An 11,054-nucleotide genomic window follows, 5' to 3' on the forward strand; every position below is an offset into this window, starting at 1 on the left:
TACTTGATTTCTTCTTTATGATAAAGTAAACTAATCCAGCTATGACAATTAATAAAAAAAGCACCAAAATCCCGACAGTCACATGTATCACATGTGAACTTTGTTCTCCACATTCAGCATCAGCTGAAGCAGTTCCTGGTTTGATCAGCCGAGGCTTTGGTGATTCACATCTGGAATGACAGAGGGACATTTTTACAGGAACATTTATAGATTCCACTAATTCATTGCTGTTGTTAGAAACCAGCTGTGTCCACGGCTGATGTCAAGCTTCACTTACTGTGTGTGTGGTTGACAAGATGTAAATGTCCCATTTGAAAATGTTCCATCACTGCAGTCAGTGCACTCAGTGTCCCTGAGAGCTGTTCCTGCACAAATACAAATATACACATTGAAACTACTTCACTTTACATATTATGAAGTCATCAGTGTTATATGACATCATCACTGTCATCACATCTGTCTGATTTCATTTCAGTGAAGCTGACACTTGAAAATCACACATCCAATAATAGTCCTTTGTTTAATAATGATTGTTGACAAGTTTTTATATTTCACCATCTTGTCATTCTTGAGCTACGATGGAATCAGATTCATAACCAAACTACTGTTTAAGAGAAACTACAATGATCCAAATGTCATCAGCTTCACTGCTTCATGCAAATACTTTCAATACTAAAGATATTTATGCTAATATGTTCATGCCAGTAAACAACTAGATTGTCAGGAAATTGTATAAGTTTCATTTTAACACTTTCAGACTTTTGTCTTTTGACCAATGTAACATCCATTTTGTCTGGTGAAGGTAGTTATGACATGAAAACAAGGAAAGTGATTCATGAAGAGAAAACGATGTTTTTGTGCCCAAATAAAACAAATCTGTCCTGACAGAAAGAGCAAGATTCCTCTGCTTTTGTCTGCTGTTGAATCAATGTTGTCCACAACGTCCCTGCAGGTGTGTCAGGCTCCTCACCTTCACCATATAGAGCAAACATTCTCTATGACTATTACAACAGGAACAGAAACCTTCCTAACTAGATAAAGACTGGATCAGAACGGCTGCTGTCTGTGACTCACCTATGTTTCAATCGCCAGACAAAATCCAAAACTGAAATGACCAATCAAACGTTTCTGTTGTGGTACCATGTTCTATCTGAACGCTGGTGTGAGGGCTGCAGCACGGCAGGTACCAGTGAGCACGGGACACCAACAACTGAAATGCTAGCTATGCTAACAAACCGTCCTTCCACTTTCCACTCAGTGATGCATGAAAATAATTTCTGACTTCCATCAGTGGAAGTCAGACACCATCAGCTTCTAGAAGCATGAGGCTTTCAAACCAGTGGTGTAGTGGTGTCTTGGCAGGGTAGACTGTGGTCCATGCAGGTCTAACTTTACATACACACAACGACACCTCTGTTTCACACAGTGAACAGATTGGAGAACAAACAGAAGTTGGAGAGCTGCTACTATCTTTTTCAAGCGCCTCAGTCACTCTTAAGAGGAAAGAAGGTATATTTGAAGACAAGTTGTCAAAGGTGGAAATTAACTAATATATCAAAATGGTGCAGACTGTCAATTGTACCAGAGCAACTCTTTTGGTTCTGGTCCTCCATGGACCAATCAGCTCCTCAGTCAGACTGATCATGTTTAGGTCTGACAAGATATGAAAGAGCTTTGTAGACTTCGCCCCAGAATTGACCTCCTGACCTTTGTGTAGTGCACCTATGCAGCAGAGTGTGGGAGTCACTGAACAGCCTTTCAAGACAAAGTAGAGCTTGAAGGTTCATCACTGCCCTTGGAAATAGAAGAATGACAAAGAGTCTGTGTGAAGGATCTACTAAAGGCTCAAACACACTGAAAGTGATAATTGATGCTCCTGTCGCACTGCAGGTTAACCGCTGCATTAGTTGGATGTAATGAATGAATGAAAAGGAGAAATGCAGAGGGAAATGAAACTGAAACTAAGAGCGTCTGTGTCCACAGTAAACCATCTGTTGACTGTTTGATGGTTATTTATTTCTGCTTTAAAACATAACTGCCGTAAAATAATCAAAATATAATGTTTTATTTCTCTCATTCAGAGGTTTTGTTCTCACTACCGCTCACTCTCCTTGCTCGACCACCGCCGCGCTGTCTCTCTCTCTCTCTCTCTCTCGCTCGGTGGTGCTCAGCTGACTGTGCTATCTCTCTCTTTTTCGGCTGCAGAGAAAACAGCTTTGGTCGCTGAGTCTGCAATTGACACTCCAAAAATCGAAAAAAGGTCGGAGTAGGCTCGTAAAGGCAGTTTGACGCACCTCATAATGCTTCTAGTGCGTGTTCGGCCATTGAAAACAATGGGTGTACTTCAAAACGTGCGTGTCAGACGCGTCCAGTGCATTTAGGCCTTAGTGGAAATTTTATGGAGCTTGTCCCATCTTTAGTTGTCATAGAGACGGTTCAGTTGTTGACACATGACATAATTTCGACTATGTCATACATGGTCAGTGGACGATTGGAGGTCAAGGACGCTTCAAATTTGACCAGAGACCATCGAGACAGTGGTCACCATCTGCCCCCATATACAACCACCTGTTATCACATGACCACAGTTCCATACTTAAGTCACATGATAACAACTGAACCATCTCCATGACAACTGAGTGAACTCCATTTGCTGATGAAGGCCATGAGATGTGGCTGAAAGCTCCAGATTACTTCAAAAAAGTCGACCTTGTGTTAAGAATCTCTGGTCAAACCATAGCATAGGGTTGATGTGGAGAGACCGTTGGGAGCTGCTACAGCAGGGTGAAATGTTCACCACATTCTTTCTTGCCTTTTGGGGCAAAAAAAAGCAGGTACGAAGATGATGTTTACACATCTGCAGCCTAAACACACCTGCAGTGTACATTGGTCATAACAGCTGCTTAGCATGTGCTCCATGCTCACCGTCTTTACTACAAAGACCTTTTAACCGAGTTAAACAGCATGGTTAAAGATGCAAGGCCTTCTTATTTTTCCGATCTTATCTCCACCAGTAAACAAAAGCCTAAAGTCCTGTCTGACACTATAAATAACACTGTCACTCCTGCAACCCCAGATGTAACTGTTTTGTCAAATAAGGATTGCAGTAATATTCTCTCCTTCTTTGTAGATATGATTAGAGATGTAAGGGCCAGCATTATCCCCTCTTCTTCCCCCCTCCCCCCTCTCTATTATAAACAGCTCCCTGCAATCTGGCTGTGTCCTATCTTACTTCAAACATGCAGTTGTTTAGCCTCTCTTGAAAAAAACAAACATTGATCCATAAATTCCCAATAACTATAGGTCTATATCCAAGCTCAGCATGACGAGTCTACTGCACACCTCTGTCCTGTGGTGTGCCTCAAGGTTCTGTTTTGGGTCCTATTTTATTTGCTTTATGTATGCTTCCCTTAGGTCATGTTATTAGCAAATTTGGAGATGAATCCTATCACTGTTATGCCGACGATATTCAGGTCTATGTATCTTTTAAGCCTGATAACCCCAACAATCTCTTTGTGTTGCACAACTGTCTGCCTGCCAATAAGGCCTGGATGTCTAACAACATTTTACAGAGACAGACAAGACAGAGGTTCTTATCATAGCCTCAGACAATATAGCTCCCAAGGTTGCTCAGAGTACTGGGTCCCTTTCCTCAGCTGTTTGGTGTAATTTAAGAAATCTCCGTGTTGTATTTGATCAGGCTATGCAGTTCGATCAGCATATTAAATCATTTACCCATACATGCTTTTTTCCAACTAAGAAATATCACAAAACTCAGGTTCTTTGTATCACAACCAGAGTTAGAGATGATTATTCACGCTTTCATATCAACCCGTCTGGACTATTGTAATTCCCTTTTCACCTGTCTGAGCAAATGGTCCAGAATGCTACTGCAAGGCTGTTAACCAGGTCCAGCAGGATGACTCATATCACACCCAATGTAATTACTTTACATTGGCTTCCCATCAGGTTTAGGATTCATTCAGGGTTTTGTTTTTACATATAGAGCCCTGGATGGACAGGCACCTAAGTACATCAGTGGCCTTCTCCATCCTTATATCGCCAGTAGATCAATTATCAACATCTTCTGACCAGGGCATACTGGTTGTCCCTTGCTCTCAACTGAAAACTAAAGGCGATCGTGCCTTTGAAGAAGTGGCTCTAACACTATGGAACTCTCTTCTTTTAGACATACGGTCTGCGGTCTCTGTAGAAACTTTTAAAAAGCAGCTAAAGACTCATCTTTTCAAATTGGCCTTTGTCTCACATCATGATGTCTACTGATTGCTCTTTTGTGTGTTTCTTTTGGGGTGCACTGTTGCCTGTGTTTTGTTTATATGTTAACTTTAACCTGTGGCTTATGATTTTATTGTTTGTATGTCTTATGGTCGTATTTTTAACTTTTATTCTTGTGGATCATTATGTGAATTCTATTTCTGTGAAAGGTGCTATACTAAATAAACTTATTATTATTATTATTATTATAGTATCTTAGGTTTTTACACAGGCCTTGTTTGTACCTTTATTTGTTAAAATCATGTTTACTTCACATATACTGCACATAGTCACTAATCAACTACGATGGTTTTACTGGTGCAAAAGTTCCACTTGACAGCAACAAGTTGACTGGTCTGTGTTCAGTTGTGACTTTTTCTACAGAATTATTGAGCTGCTTTTTTCCTGCTATCTAGTGGACAGAAATCAATACGTGCAGCTTTAATAAGCAACTTGTTTGTCAGGTCATGGTGTTCCCATTTAAAACTTCAACTACAACTATAATCTTAAAGTCAGCAGGAGAAAACCAACCTTTTTGTCTGATGTATTGTCCTGGTTGACAGCTTGTGTGTTTCAGTGCTTTCACACAGCCGTCCTCTGTGGAGTCCATACAGTAGAATCCCTCCAGTGGTTGACAAACTGTATTTGATGTTGATGTACATGATGTCTTTATCTGCAGACCAGAACCTGTCAACACATACAGAGGTTACATATGAGATACTAAACTTCTCTTCTGTTCAATCTACTAGACAGCAACAGCATGCTGATCTTTTTTCTGACTTACAGACAATCTTCAGTTTTTATGACATCTTTGGGAAATGTGAAACAATAGTTTCTCCCATTTATGAATTCATGAGAAAATATCTGCATAAATGAGGGCTGGAGAATAAAACCACCCGTACATATCACCCCGTGGAAATGTGATTTCTGTGAGGAGAGGTCGCTTCTAATATTACTGCAAGTCCCTCTGACACAAAATAGCTCACAGCTGTTTAAAAACTAATGAAAAAAACAGACAACACCAAAGTCTCAGCTGATAACTTGCTCTCAAAACCAAACAGAAAAAACTTCAACATCAACGTCAGAATTTGGAAAGTGACAAACTTCTCATGTGACAACAACCTGTTGTGGCACTAAAACTGTCTCACTGGAGGCATTTCATCACATTTCTCTATGTGGTGTTTGTTGTTGTTTATTGATCAATCTCAGATTAAACTGAGAAAACAACAGCACAGATACAATCCTCTAATCATCATTTTCCTCATTGTTGTCATGTAGAAATTTAATGTTACAGTTTTATTGGGAAACTTGCTTGTTAGGCTCTAATTTCCACTGTGGAAGTTGTCTCAAGGCAGTAGACTCGTCATGCTGAGTCTCTGCATCTTCATAATGAAGCCGCCAACCAGACAGTTTATTCACTTCTTACAGCATTGACAGTGAGACTTGCAGTAAAAAACATTTTTACTGGCCTTAAATTGATACTAAGGCTTCAATTTCTGTCAATAATATGAATGTAAATCTACCTGCATCACAGTTTCCACAGGTGAAACACTGTTTAAGTCCAGTGGGCTGATTCATGTAGGTTCCATCAGTGCAGGGCAGACAGGATGTGCTTCTGAACTCTGTACAATCTGTTTTAACTCGACTTCCTGTGGAGAAGAAACAATTTATTATCATTATAATTATCATATTATTCACATTATATTTTAAATAATTGCTTTTCTCTCTCTGATCCCTCTTGTTCACCAGGTGACAAATATCGTACAAGCATTGTATCTTTCTGTAAATCTTCTGTCATGTCTGAATTAAGAAACAAGGAACATTTAGCTACGTAAAAGTCAGCTGTCAGAAAAAGCATCACTTTGTTTTACTGCTTATAAATAAGCAGTAAACTGTATTGATCAGCCCAGAAGTGATCAATTCTGTAAGTATTGTTGCTGGCAAACATCCTGCTTTTATGTTTCAGTTAGATCTTACCAGCAAGACACATAGGACAGCATCCTCCCGCTGTTTGGTACTCTGCACGATGACATGTGAGGGAATGTCCACTGAAAACTTTCATTATTATTATCTGTGAAAAGTAAAAAACAGTTTTGGGTTTTTGTGAGAAAACATTTTCACTGAACTGTTTTGCTGGTGTCCAGGTTGTGCAACAAGCACCAAAAGTCACCTAGGGGGGTCCAGGGTCAAAATCTCATGGAAAATGCAATTTGGTCATGATTTTTATCCTGGCAAATACACCAATCCAGCATGAAAAGTATAAAATAAAACATTTTACCTTAAAAAAGTATGCTACTAATGATAGAGTCCTATTTCTCTCCTTACTGAACAAAAAATGTGTAGTCCAACTCTAATTTAGAATAAAAATAACACAAATATCTGCGTTTATTATCTTTATCAACTTGAAAGGCAACAGAATCTAAATATAATAAGAAAATATTTACAACAAATAAGAAACACATTGCTAAAAAAGAATGTAGTCTTCTAGAAAAAACATACAATATAAATGACATATTAATGCTTGGTTTATGTTCAGGGGCTGAGAGACATAAATGAGCCTCATGAACCTGCAGTATGAGATGAAATATGGTTTATAATGGAGTCATGCGATGTCAACAAAAGGGAAGCAATTATGTTTCCACCGCAGTTCAAATAAACACTTCCTACATTTTTAGTCAAGATTAAGTGTTATTGAACCCGTTGTATTGTTATTGTAGTATTGTATTTTATTGGGACCATGTACAGTGTTAAACATAAATGTTAACATTTGATGTACTGTACCAGAGTTAGTTTACAGCTAGTTTTCACCTGCAGCCCTTTATAATTAAAACATAAAACAGCGCAATAATAAATAGTACAAAGCAAAAAACACACAGGAAACATAATACAAAATACAAAACTACACACAATAACACATCACATACACCCACAATGTTGAGTAGAAATTAATAATAAAACTTCTTTATACAGTCGCTGTGTTGTTCTTAAATATTTTGTTATCGACAACAGGATGACGTCAAAGTGCGGACTAGTGAACTTCCTTAAACTGCGCATGACAGTTGAAACTATAGTTTGTTATTTTGAGTGATAAATGTTAGTTTGGTACCTTCATGAACATCAGACAACACTGTCCGTCACATGTGGTGTAACTTTACTCCTTTACTCGAACACATTATTGTACCGTGAAAGCAGCGAAACACTCCAAGAATAAACCGTTGGGAAATAACCTTCATGAACCGCCTTGAACTGAAATGGCGTTTAGCTTCCGCCAGAGAGGACAAGGCCTGACGATACTTCAGAATCAGACAAGTTCAACTAATCTGCGGCACTTACCAGTAAGAGCATCGACGACTCCATGATGTCACACGTTACCACCTTATTTCATATAGTCTTGAGCCATTTAGTCCAGTGTGTTTTTTAACAAAATATTCAGAACAAGAGTCAGAGGACTTCGACAGTTTCAGGAAAAGAAAGTCATGTGGGCGGCAGGAAGAAGGAAGGAGGAGCTGGTGATAGAGATTATAATCCAGTGATCCATGGAGTTTATCATCTGAATAAAATATTTCTAATTCCATCATATAGCTACGGCAGCCTGTCAGAGACTAAATCCACATAGAGACAAACAGAAAAATGTAAACTTTCTTCACCAGTTAAGGCTCACAATAAGTTAAGTATGCGATTTAAATAGTCTGAAAACTATACAGCAAAGGAAAGAAGACAAGAGTCCCAGATGGCTGCTGTCACTGGTCACACCTGATGTAGACTGACCGAAGAGCAGAGAACAAGGAGATAACGTTACACTCTTCTCTTCATTCCTCAGTATGTACATCCTCGCCCCCCTCCTCGCATCTTAATCCCTCCCACCTGAGATACGAGCGGAAGAGGCGAGGACACACACACACACACATTGAATGCTTGGTCTAAGTGTTCTGTCAGAAAAACTGAGGCAATCCAGGAGACCAGTAAACAATCTTTAATAATGTGACAACAGCCTGTTGTGGCACTAAAACTGTCTCACTGGCAGCATTTCATCACATTTCTCTATGTGGTGTTTGTTTCTACATGCAGTCTGTAAGTTTAAGCAGTTATAATTAATTATAATAAAATAAATCATTAAATATAATTATTAATTAATTAAGCAGTAATGCTTCAACAGAGGGCAGTATGCTCCACACAAAAGAAAAAAAGTGATTATTGATCAATCTCAGATTAAACTGAGAAAACAACAGCACAGATACAATCCTCTAATCATCATTTTCCTCATTGTTGTCATGTAGAAATTTAATGTTACAGTTTTATTGGGAAACTTGCTTGTTAGGCTCTAATTTCCACTGTGGAAGTTGTCTCAAGGCAGTAGACTCGTCATGCTGAGTCTCTGCATCTTCATAATGAAGCCGCCAACCAGACAGTTTATTCACTTCTTACAGCATTGACAGTGAGACTTGCAGTAAAAAACCTTCTTACTGCCCTTAAATCATTACTAAGGCTTAAATATCTGCCAATAATATGAATATAAATCTACCTGCATCACAGTTTGCACATGTATAACAATGTTTAAGTCCAGTGGGCTGATTCATGTAGGTTCCATCAGTGCAGGACAGACAGGATATACTACTGAACTCTGTACAATCTGTTTTAACTCGACTTCCTGTGGAGAAGAAACAATTTATTATCATTATAATTATCATATTATTCACATTATATTTTAAATAATTGCTTTTCTCTCTCTGATCCCTCTTGTTCACCAGGTGACAAATATCGTACAAGCATTGTATCTTTCTGTAAATCTTCTGTCATGTCTGAATTAAGAAACAAGGAACATTTAGCTACGTAAAAGTCAGCTGTCAGAAAAAGCATCACTTTGTTTTACTGCTTATAAACAAGCAGTAAACTGTATTGATCAGCCCAGAAGTGATCAATTCTGTAAGTATCGTTGCTGCCAAACATCCTGCTTTTATGTTTCAGTTAGATCTTACCAGCAGAACATCTAGGACAGCATTCTCCCCCTATTTGGTACTCTGCTGGATGACATGCGAGGATCTGTCCGATGAAGACTTTCAGTATTATTATCTGTGAAGAGTAAAAACAGTTTTGGGTTTTTTGAGTGAAAAAAAATTCACTGAACTGTTTTGCTGGTGTCCAGGTTGTGCAACAAGCACCGAAAGTCACCTAGGGGGGTCCAGGGTCAAAATCTCATGGAAAATGCAATTTGGTCATGATTTTTATCCTGGCAAACCATATTTCACCTCGTACTACAGGCTCATGAGGCTCATTTATGTCTCTCATTGTATGTTTTTTCTAGAAGACTACATTCTTTTTTAGAAATGTTAACATTTGATGTACTGTACCAGAATTAGCTTACAGCTAATTTTCATCTGCAGCCCTTTATAATTAAAACATAAAACAGCACAATAATAAATAGTACAAAGCAAAAAACACACCGGACACATAATACAAAATACAAAGCTACACACAATAACACATCATATACACCCACAATGTTGAGTAGAAATTAATAATATAAACTTCTTTACACAGTCGCTGTGCTCTTCTTAAATATTTTGTTATCGACAACAGGATGACGTTATCAAAGTGCGGACTGGTGAACTTCCTTAAACTGCGCATGACAGTTGAAACTAGTTGATTTTTAGTGATAATTGTTAGTTTGGTACCTTCATGAACATCAGACAACACTGTCCGTCACATGTGGTGTAACTTTACTCCTTTACTCGAACACATTATTGTACCGTGAAAGCAGCGAAACACCACGAAGAATAAACCGTTGGGAAATAACCTTCATGAACCGCGTTGAACTAAAATGGCGTTTAGCTTCCGCCAGAGAGGACAAGGCCTGACGATACTTCAGAATCAGACAAGTTCAACTAATCTGCGGCACTTACCAGAAACAGCAACGATGAAGACATGTTACCACCTTATTTCATATAGTCTTGAGCCATTTAGTTCAGTGTGTTTTTTAACAAAATATTCAGAACAAAAGTCCAAAGACTTCGAACGTTTCAGGAAAAGAAAGTCAGGCGGGCGGCAGGAAGAATGAGGGAGGAGCTGATGATAGACATCATAGTCCAGTAATCCATGGTGTTTATCATCTGTATAAAATATTTCTAATTCCATCATATAGCTACGGCAGCCTGTCAGAGACTTTCAGGACTAAATCCACATAGAGACAACCAGCAAACTGTAAACTTTCTTCACCAGTTAAGGCTCACAATAAGTTAAGTATGCGATTTAAATAGTCTGAAAACTACACAGCAAAGAAAAGAAGACAAGAGTCCCAGATGGCTGCTGTCACTGGTCACACCTGATGTCGACTGACCGAAGAGCAGAGAACAAGGAGAAAACGTTACAACCCTCTTCTCATTCCTCAGTATGTACATCCTCGCCCCCCTCCTCGCATCTTAATCCCTCCCACCTGGGCGGAAGAGGCGAAGCAACAGGCATTTAACAAAATGAGACATCCTCGCCTCAAAGCCGTCATGTCAATAAAATAAAACATGCGGCAGAGCTGCATCATCTTTAAAGTCAACAATAGTCCTGCACAGATGATAAGTGATAATATTACAGGGATATTAATAACCAGGTTATAAAGTCTTAAAAGGGAGCAGAGAATGTACATGTGATATATATATATATATATATATATATATATATATACACACACACACACACACACACACACACACACACAGATGTAACACTTGAACTCTTTCATTCCTTTTCAGCCTGTACATAAGTTCTGTAACTCTGTTTGAGTCTTTGAC

General features: G+C 38.7%; 1 protein-coding gene across 1 annotated transcript in view; it reads right to left on the reverse strand.

Moving 5' to 3' along the window:
• LOC137196305 (uncharacterized) overlaps positions 1-11,054 on the reverse strand; it is a 58,345-nt gene that overhangs the window by 1,324 nt on the left and 45,967 nt on the right. The window lies entirely within an intron of this gene.

The sequence above is a fragment of the Thunnus thynnus genome, chromosome 13 (assembly GCF_963924715.1).
Source record: "Thunnus thynnus chromosome 13, fThuThy2.1, whole genome shotgun sequence".
NCBI classification, from domain to species: Eukaryota; Metazoa; Chordata; class Actinopteri; order Scombriformes; family Scombridae; genus Thunnus; species Thunnus thynnus.